This window comes from Chiloscyllium plagiosum, unplaced genomic scaffold, assembly GCF_037043375.1.
Source record: "Chiloscyllium plagiosum isolate Xiang-an unplaced genomic scaffold, Cpla_swu_hap1 HiC_scaffold_9, whole genome shotgun sequence".
Lineage (NCBI taxonomy): Eukaryota > Metazoa > Chordata > Chondrichthyes > Orectolobiformes > Hemiscylliidae > Chiloscyllium > Chiloscyllium plagiosum.
The window spans coordinates 88,286,921-88,301,161 of NW_028270147.1; the positions used below are offsets into that span (position 1 = coordinate 88,286,921).

General features: G+C 41.6%; 1 protein-coding gene across 1 annotated transcript in view; it reads left to right on the plus strand.

Moving 5' to 3' along the window:
* The window catches only part of astn1 (astrotactin 1), a 2,207,527-nt gene that overhangs the window by 1,112,182 nt on the left and 1,081,104 nt on the right, over window positions 1–14,241 (plus strand). The window lies entirely within an intron of this gene.

Genomic DNA, 14,241 nt, shown 5'->3' on the forward strand with positions numbered 1-14,241 from the left:
CACTGGGAGAACGTGCAAACTCCACACAGTCAGTCGCCTGAGGTGGGAATTGAACCCGGGTCTCTGGTGCTGTGAGGCAGCAGTGCTAGCCACTGTGCCACTGTGCCACCCAAATTTAGCCTTCAAAGGCCTAATGATTTTTGGGGCACAGATTTCCCCTTTGCTGACCGTAGTTTAGATTTGGCACCGAGTCAAGGGAATCCCCGGGCATCTGGCACTAGTGATGTCATCAAGCAGTGCAACAACCAATCATATTACCAGATTGTCAACCAGGAAGTGTAAAACACAGAATTATTTCACTTTGAAAGGTGGTGAAATGGATCAATGTATATTTGATTGTGATTGAAGCTAAAATGTGTTCATCTTTTGAAAAGAAATTTGTGCAGTTTTGTGTAACAGAGACATTTCACATTCAGCAAATATAATGTTTGCGAGTTTTGAGAAAATTTGTCGCTCAGGTTGAGGTTCTGGATGTAAGTTTGCTCGCTGAGCTGGAAGGTTCATTTTCAGACGTTTCATCACCATACAGGTAACATCCTCAGTGAGCCTCCAGATGAAGCATTGCTGATGATTCCTGCTTTCCTGCTTCACAGGAAATGGTGTCACCAACCCAAAGAACCCAAGCATATAAATAGAAAGCAGGAATCCCCAGCAATGCTTCATCGGAGGCTCACTGAAGATGTTACCTAGTATGGTGACAAAACATCTGAAAATGAACCTTCCATCTCAGCGAGCCAACCTACATTCTATATAATGTTTCTTTTTATTATTGAGCTCGCAGCTCTGACAGACAGGGAGGGTGGCAGACCCAGTAATTGCCACCGGGGAAATCCTGCTGTTTGTTCATGTGGGCTTCATATGGTTTTGGTCATGGTGATGGGACTACCTAGTTTCTTGGAAAACTTAGCTCAAATCATAACAGTGAAAGTTCTCCTCAGTTCAGTAATTCCTACTATGCACTCTGGTGATGCCTCGACTGTGCATCTCTGAAATGCAGAGAATCACTGCTGACAACTTTTGAATTAATGCGTTCAGTTGCACATCTTCAGACCCCAAAAGATACTGTCAGTTTCAGGAGAGTAATGAAGACAAACACTGATTGATGACCGCACTTGTGACCAGCCCATCTCCAGGACGACATTCTAATAACAAATAAGCCTTGAATAAACTTTTCTTGTACTTACAAGCAATGCCAGTTGCAAAGAAATGTGTCCACATTGCTGTCACAAAATAATCGATGAGCCCTGTTGTGCAATAAAATAACTAAATCTGTTGGTTTAGCAACGAGTCAATCTATTTCTCTTCAAAATGGTCCCTCTATCTATGAAATTATAGTCTGTCTTTGTTATCAGATGACAATAAACTAATCTGTGTTTGTTAGTATCAAACTCTTTTAACACCTCTGTTATCACGTTCAAATTATAAATGCTTTACTCCCAAATGGTCTAATCTGTGATCATCAGTTTTGTTTATGACATAGCTTTGATTTGATTATCCTTTTGTAACAAAAGCTCTGCCATTTAATGCTTATGTGGATCATTCCTTTTAGCCTAAGGTGTATGATAAGTTTTACAACATACACTTCGACACACGTTACCATCATTGTATCTCCCATCAAATCTACGGCCATGACTATGTAATTTCCTTTCAAATTACTTTAGCTGTACAATGTTGAGTTCAATTTGATCCTTTTTCTAATAACTTGGGTTGCCTAAGATTCTGTCCTCTCTCCCTGCCAACATCTTTTCAAATATGAATTGCATCCTTCACTCTCTACACACTCCTATTTATTATTTTCTTAATAATTTTATTGAATGCTTGCCCCAGTAACCTTATTTACACACTAAAGTTATACATCAGAACATTGTTTTAGCATGGAAAAATAAAGCACAAGGTGGGGTCAGGGACAACATTTTTCATTTAATAAAAAAACAAAGGCGTGCAAATGCTGGAAATTAGAAACAGAAACTGAAATTGCTGAAGGAAAGAAAACTTAGCAAGTCAGGCAGCAACTGTAGAAAGAAAACAGAATTAATGTTGCAGGTCAGGTGACCCTTCAGAACTGAAGTCCTGCAGAAGACTCACTGGACCTGAAACATTGTTCAGGTTCTTGTTTAAGCTTCTTGAGCTCCTTATCATTGGATGGACTCTGCTCCTCTTGCTGAAGTCTCCTGCAAAGGTGCTGCATTTGTTAGTTCGACATTGGCCAGGCCCCTTGTCTCATCAAATCATTAATCACCATCCAAGGTAGTTTACATCCCTTTTTCTGACTCTGTTTTGGTTCCTGTCTGGCCGTTTGGGAGTTCTTGTGATACACTGGGTGGCAACTCAACTTCTGAAACAGAAGCTCTCAGTTCGGGTTCCCCGAGAATTGATGGCCCAAATAATTGGTGGCAAATAGGCTGATTTTCAACCTGCAGATCCTTACACCATGTACTAGCCCTTCCTGAAGAAGGGCTTATGCCCGAAACGTCGATTCTCCTGCTCCTTGGATGCTGCCTGACCTGCTGCGCTTTTCCAGCAACACGTTTTCAGCTCTGATCTCCAGCATCTGCAGTCCTCACTTTCTCCACCATGTACTAGTGCCAGGCAGTAAAAATGGGAGTAATTTCTTGTTAGATGTGTGATTGTAAGCAAGTTGGAGCCTCTGCCATCACTATCCATAAAGACAGATTACAGCATACTTACAAGAGTACACACTTACAAGAGACAGCTACCTGATGAAAGAGCAGGGCTTCGAAAGTTAGCGCTTCCAAACAAACCAGTTTGACTGTAACCTGGTGTTGTGTAATTTTTAACTTTGTCCACCCCAGTCCAACACTGGCACCTCCTCATCGAGCGTACAGACTGTCACAGCAACTTGGACTTCCTGAATGATTTGTAACACACAGCCATGTATTTGCATTTGTCATTTCACTTGGTTTATCAAGAGCTTATCCAATCGAAAGCCTTTTCTGAAAGCTCTTCCTTCCTAAATGGATGATTGTATTTCCCTGCAAGAGGAATTACTGGTGAGTCACCACACTCTGTTTGAGCTTTGCCTTGTCCTCTTGTTCACAACGATGGGTCAAAATAAATATCAAATTTGCACTATTTGATGACTTTGGTCTCAAAGTTCAGAATTGAGAGATACAATAAAACTCAAATTAAATCACTATTGCTTTAAGAAATGACAATAAAAAGATATGCTGCTTGTGAGAGTGGAATAAATCGGTTTCCAACTGTTCTATTAGCAGTTTATTTCCATTACTCCATACTCCAGTTTACTGCTTGGCTGTTTTCCACACCCATCTTTATCTCAGTTTAAGTTTGCAGTGAGGTTGCCAGTTCAAATATGCTGTTAAAATCTAAATTGTCTTTCTGGGTTTTTGTTCACAATTCTGTTCGTTAGCAAAGGATTAGAATGAATTGCTATTCCATTAGCATGGTGCTACCATGGTGCCATGAGAGCCGGCAAAGGTTTACATTGATTTGGTATTGTCTATGGGTATTGACAGGGCAAAGCTTAGCATGGAGGATATGAAGGACCATTGGGGTGCTCAGGGAGCATGAGTAGCATGAGCTGGCTTTGTTGGAGAGTGTGTAGGGTTAAGGGGTCAGCGTTAGAGGACCATATATTTTCGGAAATAACTGAAATGTAGTCATATTGGACCGGAGCAAGCCTTTTGAACAGCAGCCCCTGACACTCACTGCCTCCAGTGCCCACTTGTGATGAGACCCCAGAACAGTAGGAATGATTCCATTCCACCCATGTCAAAGGGCAAAGATCATGCCATTTAGGTGAGATCCTCCCCAAGATAGTTCAATGACAGGGGAGATTGCGGGAGATTGAACAGATTTCATAGACTTGTCACGAGTGAGTACACTTTCTCCATCGATTTGAGATTCTCAAGTTACAATTCAAGACCCTACAATAGACTAGATATATTTGCTTTGCCCCACCCCCTCCCCATGATCACCATGAGAATCGATCACATCCCACACTGTCTACCAGCAAAATTTGAAACATAGACAGAAGTTTAGTATTACCGTCCCTTTTTAGGGTCCATAAATGCATTCTAGCTCCACGCAATCCAACTTTAAAATTCTGTTCGTCATGGAGCATGAATTTAAGACTAGCATTTGCCTTCACAAGGCAGAGCACACCAATGATGTCTATTGCAACTCTATTGGTGTACCTTGACCAATCTGACACAGTGAAGGAATTAATAGCCAGCTGTCTACAATGATGATGGGAGAAAGTAGCCAATCTTACAGGAACAATGGTCTCTTGTGCAAGGCACTGCTCATTTAAGCAGGAACCTGGTGGCCTTCACGGCCACCAAGGCAGAAAGGAGAAAATTGAAACAGATGTAAGTTGTCTGTACAGTCCTTGAATGGATTATTTTAGCGTTACAAGGTTCCTGGACAGGAGTTGAACTTTCTGGAAATTTCAAGAAGAAACATGAGTGTTTTGAAAACTTTGGCAGCATAACCTTGGAACAACCTTCACAGAAACAGGACCTGAGCTTGGTGTTCAGGAAAGAAGGACAGACCCAGCTCAGTGACTGAAGCCTAGCCAGATCTCTCAGTGCAGGTAGTACCTGAGTCATAGTAGTGAGTCTGAGGCAGCTTAGTTTATCACCTGATGTGATTTGACACTGTAGTGTCAAACTGACTGATAGACAAAGATGCTTGGGAGGTGCTGGTGTTGGACTGGGGTGTACAAAGTTAGAAATCACACAACACCAGGTTATAGTCCAACAGGTTTATTTGGAAGCACTAGCTTTCAGAGCACCGCCCCTTCATCAGTTGGCTCTGGAGTATAAGATTGTAGGGCACAGCTTTTATAGCAAAAGTTTACAGAGTGATGTAACTGAAATTGAATATTGAAAAAGATCTGGATTGTTTGTTAAGTCTCTCATCTTTTAGAATGGGCATGTTGGTTTCAGTTCTTTCTTATGTTAATTCAAAACTTTCTTAAAGTTACATTCTCAAGTGAACTTTAACAATAGGTGCCATGTTGGCCCAGAAAATGCATTGAAGGTGTGAGGGGTCCTGTGTGAGGCTGTCTGTGTCTCAATGTTCAGACTGACCCTAATCTAAAAAAGGGATTTACAGAATCTTACATGGGTTTAAGCAAAATAAAATGTAATTCTGCAAGTACAAATTCACCCCACAAACTTATGTGGGTGGGTATATGTGTGTGTGGGAGGGTGTGTGTGAGTGTAAAGGGGTATATATCTGTGAAAGTGTGCTCATGAGTGTGTGGGAGTCTGTGTGAGCTTATGAGAGAGAGAGAGAGTGTGTGTGTGTGTGGTGCAGTGGGGTCATCTGTAGTGTGACATGAACCTAAGGTCCCAGTTGAGACCATCCCCATGGGTACTGAACTTGGCTATCAGCTTTTGTTTGGTCACTTTGCATTGTTGCCTGTCCTGAAGTCCACCTTTATTAGATTAGATTAGATTACCTACAGTGTGGAAACAGGCCCTTCGGCCCAACAACTCCACACTAACCCTACGAAGAGCAACCCACCCAGACCCATTTCCCTACATTTACCCCTTCACCTAACACTACGGGCACTTTAGCATGGCCAATTCACCTAACCTGCACCTTTTTGGACTGTGGGAGGAAACCATAGCACCCGGAAGATACTCACGCAGACACTGAGAGAGTGTGCAAACTCCACACAGACAGTTGCCTGAGGCGGGAATTGAACCTGGGTCTCTGGTGCTGTGAGGCAGCAGTGCTAACCACTGTGCCACTGTGCTGCCCACCTTGGAAGATGGTCACCCAATGGTCCGAGGTCAAATGTTTCAGATCACTGAAGCGTTCTCTGACTGGGAGGGAATATTTCTGTCTGTAGATTGTTGTGTGGTGTCCATTCATCCGTTGCTGTAGCCTCTGCTCGGTCTCACCAATGTACCATGCCTCAGGGCATCTTTGCCTGCAGTGTATGAGATAGAAAATGTTGGCCGAGTCACATGAGTACTTGCCACGCACGTGGTGGGAGGTGTCTCCACGCGCAAGAAGCACATTGCAGCCATAGTCCAGGCTGGAATCAGTGTTCACTGGCATTAATCCAGAGAAGGTAAGTGACAACACTATTGGTTGTTATGGTTCCTAACAAGACCATCAAATTATCTTAGGGTCTGATTAAGTAACCAGTAACCGCTCCTGTTAAAAGGAAAGGAGTTTTGAAATCTTATTAATTACTGAGAGGATCGACAAAAAATTCCATACTTCTTAAACAAGCAAGAATAAACTTTAGCGTACAAGGTTAGAAAAATGAAATAATCTGCAATATAGATAGTTTATATTCTAAGATCCAAAATTGACATGAAATGAATATAGATTTCCAGAAAAACAGTGGTTGAACACCTCATAGAGCTGATTAAATAGTACATGCAGTCATGAGAGATCCATGGATTTCTTTGCAACTTATCCAGACGTTGAGAAAACGGTGGCTCGCTATACTAAATTAAAACTTTGCCTCCTTCATTATAGATTGCAATTCTTCAATATTCCAGTTTTGAAGATGTCCTCTCAGATCACCTGAAAAATTCTCAATAACTGGGCATGATGGGCTGAAAGGTCTCTTTCTATGCGTACAAATTCTATGACTCTTTGACAGTTGAGTTGACAATGATCTCATTAAATGATGGAGCAGAAGCGATGGACTGAATGCCCTGCTTCTGGTCCTTTGTCTTTTAGTCTCTTGGTCTCGTGCACAAGAATGGATGCTGAGACAAACTCAAAAGAGCAATCCGAAGGTTTCTTACAAAATCTCCTTCGACACATTGTATGAGGTTTGCTGAGGCAGAGCAGTAAGGACTTTGTCTGTTCACTCAATGCACAGCATTTGCTGATACGATCTTCACTGCTTTTGCAAATATATGAACGTACAAATTCAGAGCAAAAGTAAACCAACTGGCTCCTCAAACCTGTCCACTAATCAATAAAATCATAACTGATCTGATTTAGCCTCCACTCTATTTCCTGATAACCTTTTACTCCCTTGTTATTTATAGCAAGCTAATTCAAGTTTGTATGAATTTAGTGGACAGTATAGCTCAAAAGTGCTGAATTAAGTTGGAATTGGCCGCCTACTTCAGTTTTTAGCTCAACCTTTGGCCTTGTATGAGCCATCAACATCCACAGAGGGGTACTCTGACAGATGGTTGAGAAAAAGGTAATGAAATCTTGCAGTCTGATCGTCAGCGAAGAAATGCAAGTCTGTCACTCAACCACAATTTCAACGCGTGCCCAATATGAAGTGTAGCACTGCAGTACCTAGGCAATCAGTCACTCATTGCACAAGCTGAAAGAGTCCTGTTAAACACTTAAATTTGTCTGAAATCAGACGTACTTTTAAAATGATAAGTGGAGAGGATTAAGGTAATTAAGGCAATGACATTTTAATGAGGTGCTAAGAGCTTATTGACTTGTCTGAGATAGCTGGTTTGCCTTAATACATTGTATGTGCCACCTTTGTAATTGTCATCTGTGCTGAGGAAAAATGATTATTGTTAATTGCTCAGTATGGATAGTCACTTGCCATGGACATGAATACAGAGGAATCTCGATTATCCCGAAGGATACGAGCGGGGGTAGTATTTCGTTCGGTTAATTGAATTCTGGATAATCGAATGCCTGATAACATAGTTTAGCTGAGCATCGAGACCTTGTGATCTTGCCGGATAATCCAATATTCGGATAATCGAATGCTGGATAATCGAGGTTCCTCTGTCATGTAAGTGGTGAGATCTATGCAAAGTGCCTGCAATGGAAAGCATTACCTTACCCTGTTGTTCAATCCAAAATTCATTGATTTATTCAACTGAAGAGGAACGATAAGGTTAGGGTGGCACAGTGGCTCAGTGGTTAACACTGCTGCCTCAGCACCAGGAACCCAGGTTGGATTCCAGCCCCGGGCAACTATCTGTGTGGAGTTTGCGTATTCTCCCCATGTCTGCGTGGGTTTCATCCAGGTGCTCCGGTTTGCTCCCAGAATCCAAAGATGTGCAGGATAAGTGGACTGGCCATGCTAAATTATCATAGTGTCCAGGGATGTGCAGGCTAGATGGGTTAGCCATGGGAAATGTATGGTGACCCTCAGGTTAAACCACCACACAGTCATCTTTCTCCAATGAGAGAGCAGCCCTGTGGTCTAGTCGGCTATGGTGATTTTACCTTTTAAAGTGAAACTGGGAGCAGGCAGATCCTGATGAACGGAACTGGTTAGGTTGGTGGGGCAGTACAAATTGATTTCAGTCTGGGGAAGTACAAGGTAATGTATTTGGTAAGACTAACAATGCAGGGAAATGCACAATAAATTGTCGAGTACAGAGAAATAAAGGGCAAGTTACCATAAGCCCACTCTCTCATGAGAGTGCAATGACTGGTGGTGGTTTAGTCTGAGGGGTCACCACAACTTAGTCAAAAGGTAAAGGTTGAGAAAGAAAGTGCTTCATGCTCAGCCAGTGCAGAAACCAACCGTGGTGTTGACAGTACTATGGACTGCAAACCAGCTATTGAGTCAACTGAGCCCTGAGTGAAAAATGAAGAGGAGCAGCTTGGAGTGAATGCCAAACGGGACAATTGCAGATAAAGTGGCCCAGAAAGCAAACCTTTATTGGCCATGCCATAAAATATGAGTTCAGACAAGTTTTGCTTGAACTGGATAAAATATAGTTAGGTTCACTGCATGAGTGGAAAGGTGTGAGCGAGGTGTTAGAGGTTGTACATGGACCAGAACATTTTAATTCTGAGGTACCTTGGACCACACTTCAACATCAGAGCAGGAGCAAGCCATGCAGCTCATTAAGCTGACTTCAGTGTGATTACAGCTGATCACCTAATTCCTTGTCTTTTCCATATCTTTTGAGAAATCTGTCAGTCACTACATTAAACACACTCAGTGACTTAGCTTGTTAAAAATGTACAACATTTTCAGGGATCTGGATGCAATGATGGGTGGCCCTATTCCAGTTCATTCAAGACTCCTTGGTGAGGGAGCATGTGTCTTGTGCTCCCATGGGGAATTTGTGGAAAATGTATTCATCCAGAAGGCATGTGGGAGGATAGGAAACCTGGAAAGTCTCAAAACATTGGAAGAAAAAAATGCTTAATACTCACTGAAAAAGGTCTAACCTGCAAGATTGTGGACTAAGAGCAGGAATGTAGGATTACTGTGGATGACTACTCACTTGCCAATGTGGAAGAGAAACATTTCACTCCTTACTTCCATGCTCATATCATTTGATGAACTTCTCATATTTTTCAACACTTCTTGTCTAGCCTGAGTTGATAACACATTTAACTACCGTGAAATCAAGCAATAATTTCTTGTTACAAATATATCCATAAACTCCAAAAACATTTTGAGCGACTTTAATTATAGCACACAACACCAGGTTATAGTCCAAAGGGGTTTATTTGGAAGCACTAGCTTTCGGAGCGCTGCTCCTTCGTCAGGTGGTTGTGGAGCATACAACCACCTGATGAAGAAGCAGCGCTCCGAAAGCTAGTGCTTCCAAATAAACCCGTTGGACTATAACCTGGTGTTGTGTGATTTTTAACTTTGTCCACCTCAGTCCAACGCTGGCATCTCCAAATCTTAATTATAGTAGTGATGCCATCTGGCGAGGAGCATTGAGATTTGATAGATTTGTCCCAGTTTTAACCATGTCAGCTTTATTATTGTCACTGCTGCCACCTAGTGATTAGACTGATGATAGTCTGGGCTGAAATTTGCCACTTGGATCATTATTAGTGCTGTTCTTTATTAGTCACCAGGAGCATACTTTAGTCATTGTCTGTTATATTCCAAATATTGATCGAGAACCAGCAGAATGTGTCAACAGAAGGTTTCCAAGTTTACTTCTCACTCAGACAGGTAATAAAGTGACCTTGAATTAAGCACAGCACTCTGCTGGTAAGTTTCTGCAATCTTGGAGTCAAAACCTGGAGATCAGGGGGTTGGTGAGCAATATTGTGCTCCTATTCCTGGAATTTTGTTTGAAATCCAGCTGAGACTGTTGGGGAGGGGAAGAAAAACCATGCATTCTCTATCTGCTAGTGACGAGTATTCTGTGATATGATCTCAAGCATTCCACACACAAAGCCTAAGTCTACTGACCTGTGAAACAAATCTATGTCTGTTCTACACAAATAATGCTCTCACACTCTGACATGCCGCAGGTGGATACTGTGGGAAATGAAAGCGGGTCGTTGTGGACTTGTTGGGCCAAAGGGCCTGTTTCCACACTGTATCTAATCTAAAAAAAAACAACTTACAAGGATACTAAACCTAGTCAATTTTGATGATTGTCAGTTTACAAACTGCTTTTGTAGTACAGTCTCTTGACCCATTAATGCCAGATCACTCTAGTTTAACGAGTTCTTGCTGAAGAGCTGGCTACACTCATGAAGAAAAGAGAAAGTAGGATTCTCTGAGTATGAGTTTCGTGTTGGCTGTTCAGCCACTCCGCTGCCCTTGGTAAAACATTTCCTTTTTCTTAGTCTTGACAATTTTAAGTTTTCGTCCTCGTGTGCACTTTTTCTCAGTCAGTCATGGTCTGTGCTGGTACATTGAAGGTGATGATGAATTTTGTCACTTGCATATGCCTTCATCGAGAGAGAATTCAAGATGAAGAAAATGGTCCATAATTTCCATGTTCTCACTGTTGACCTTATTCATCAGAGGTAGATGTTGTGCTCCTGGGAACTGATTAGAAAAGGACTCTCTAATTTTCTGGGTGTTTAGTGAAAGGGCAATTTTCTGATATGTCAAGGAGAAGGAGCCAGCATTGACTTGGACCTCCATTTCTGAGTGAGTGCACACATTAGAATCATCTGCATGCTGAAGTTGCTGTGGGCTTAACTATAAGTTTGGAAACCAGGACAATCTACAACAGTCACCTCAAAGCACTGCACGAATACCACAACTGGTGACTTTGCAAGTTCTTACAAATGTGGTAGCAAGAAAGACAGTAGTACAGTATCTTCCGCTCCTAAGTCTACATGCCTAGGATCGAGGTCCTAATCACCTAAAACCAGCTTCTTACAACCCCAAAGGTCTGACTTGGGGAATCTGTGTGACTTAATACAGGATATTGTTATGTATGTATTTTAAATTGAAGGACTTCCCATTATTGTTCAATAAATAGTTAAACTATGCAATGAGATTTGCTTTTATGGTTCACATTTTCTGGCATTCCTTTGGAGTGAAACAATTTTGGGTATCCTACAGCTCCTCTCCTGTAGTGAGATAAATTACATCCAAAGCCATCACTGAGAGTTCCGTTAGAGTTCATTAACAATTATTGTGAGCTGCATTTCAAACCAACCAACATATTTTAATGAATGTTAACATTGGCAGTAAGCATAGACAATGCTCAAGGCTTTTAAAAAATGAAAAGAACTCCCAAGCTGTCAGAGCAACACGCTGACTTAGCAATTTGACGCATTATAAAGTCCTTAAAATCTCTTTGAAATTCTTCAATTGATTATGGGTTAAGTTATACACTGTGCAATTTACATAATGTACTCAAGAACAAGCAAGTGATTTATATTTAGATTATGACTTTTACGCAAGAATTTATGGTAAGTGATTGTTTGGCAAAGGAATACCACATTTCTCAGTTCCGTTTTGTGAATCCTAATTAGCAACTCAATGAATGTGAACTGGGGAGAGTTTCAGGCCAATTAATTCCTAACCCTAGATTTGCTAATTGGTCACAGTGGAATATTATGAATTAAGATATGTATTAGCACACTTATAATAAATGTCATTACAATCAACTCTTAACCTAACATTTTATAAAAAAGCAATAGTTGAACTTCTTGGAAATTGATTGTACTTTTAAAAATAACACAAATGTCGACATACCTGACTGGAACAGCATTTATTGCCTATTCCTAACTACCCTTGAGAAGGTGCTGGTGAGATGCCTTCCTGAAACACTGGACAAGTAGATGTCAGTGCTGCTAAGGAATTCTTTTTTATATTCAAATTTTATTCGTCTGTTATTCTGAGCATGTTACACATAGAATATAGAAACTGAAATGCATTTATATGCATCCTTCATTTCATAGTTTTTGGAAAATTATAAGTTTGAGTAGTTACTCCAGTTACTATTTAGATCAGTGATTATTTGTTCAAAAGGAATCACTTGTATTCCAATTGTATGCAATATTGTTACATTTTCAAATGGGCCAGGTTTGCATTTCCATAATTATATCCACCATTTGAATCATCTCTTTAATCATGCTCATTTTAAAATGGTTAACTTCATACAGCATCTTTACATAGAACATAGAAAAGTACAGCACAGAACAGGCCCTTCAGCCCACAATGTTGTGCCGAGGATTAGTCCTAATCTAAAATAAAATAACCTAACCTATGCATCCCTCCATTCACTGCTGTCCAATTGTATGTCCAGCAGTCACTTAACTGTCCCTAATGACTCTGCTTCTGCCACCACCGCTGGCAACGCATTCCATGCATTCACATCTCTCTGCGTAAATAACCTACCCTTCATCTCCTCTATACCTTCCTCCTAACACCTTAAAACTATGACCCTTCATGGCCATCAATCCTGCCCTGGGGAAAAGTCTCTGGCTATCAACTTTATCTCTGCCTCTCATTACCTTGTACACCTCGATCAGGTCACCTTTCTTCTTCCTCATTCACGGCTCATTCATAAAATCAGGAGGTATGGGATACAGAGAGATTTGGCTCTCTGGATTCAGAATTGGTTGGCTGACAGAAAGCTGAGAGTGATTTTAGATGGAAAGTATTCTACCTGGAGGTCAGTGGTGAGTGGTGTCCCACAGTGCTCTGATCTTGATCCTCTGCTCTTTTAGTTTTTAGAAATGTCTTGGATGAGGAGGTTGAGGGGTGGATTAGTAAATTTGCAGATGACACAAAGGTTGGAGGTGCCGTTGATAGTATCGAGGGCTGTTGCAGGCTGCAGCGTGACATTGACAAGATGCAGCGGTGGGCTGAGAAATGGCAGATGGAGTTCAACCTGGATAAATGCAAAGTGATGCATTTTGGAAGGGCGAACTTGAATGCTGAATATAGGATTAAGGACAAGATTCTTGGCAGTTTGGAAGAAAAATGAGATCTTGTTGTTCAAGTGCATCGATCCCTCAAAGTGCCGCCCAGGTAGATAGGGTTGTCAAGAAAGCATTTAGTGTTTTGGCTTTTATTAACAGGGGATTGACTTTAAGAGCCGCAAGGTTTTGCTGCAGCTCTACAAAACCAAGGTGAGACCACACTTGGAATATTGTGTCCAGTTCTGGTCACCCTATAATAGGAAAGATGTGGAGGCTTTGGAGAGGTGGCAAAGAAAGTTTAGCAGGATGCTGCCTGGACTGGTGGGCTTGTCTTATGAAGAGAAGTTGACCTATTCCAATTTTCCATCGAAGCCTCTTGCGTTTTATCTGAACGTCACATATCCTCTTTAAACTGTTTAGTATCGTTATTCATGTGACTGCTGGTGTTAATAGGCTGTTCCACGGTAGTATGTTAAATCAGGGTTAATCTGGTTTTCACCGACATGAACAAATCCACACTTTTTTGGCAGGAATAAGAGTTGGGATCAATTTTCCCCTTCCTGACATTGGAGGTGTTAAGCCAAGCAACAGTGGTCCACTGGCACATGGTTAAGATTAGGCAGCATCTAGGGAACAGGAGAATCGACGTTTCGGGCATTAGGGCTAATGCCTGAAACGTCGATTCTCCTGTTCCCTAGATGCTGCCTGACCTGCTGCGCTTTTCCAGCAACACATTTCCATCTCTGATCTCCAGCATCTGCAGACCTCACTTTCTCCACATGGTTAACATTAGCCAATTTAGTAGAGGCTGGCATTTAAAACTATGGCTTGAACTGCACAGCTCGACCACTTGCTGCACAAGTACTGTCAAACATCAGGGAAGCTTCTACTTATTTTTTTTCATGTGACATAGATGCCACTGGTCAGCATTTAGTGCCTGCTTCTATTTGCCCTTGAGAAGGTGGTGATGAGCTGCCTATTTGGACTGCAGCACACTTGGAATATAGGTACACCCCAGCATGCCCTTCAGGAGGGAATGCCAGGATTTTGAAACTACAACAGGAAAGGGATGGTGATATAGTTTCAGGCCAGGATGGTTGTAGCAAGAATGAATGCAAGGTGCTGCACAATATATTTCAGCATGGAATGCACAGAGTTTGCAGTGCAGAATGCAAGGTGCTGCACAGGCTATTGTGG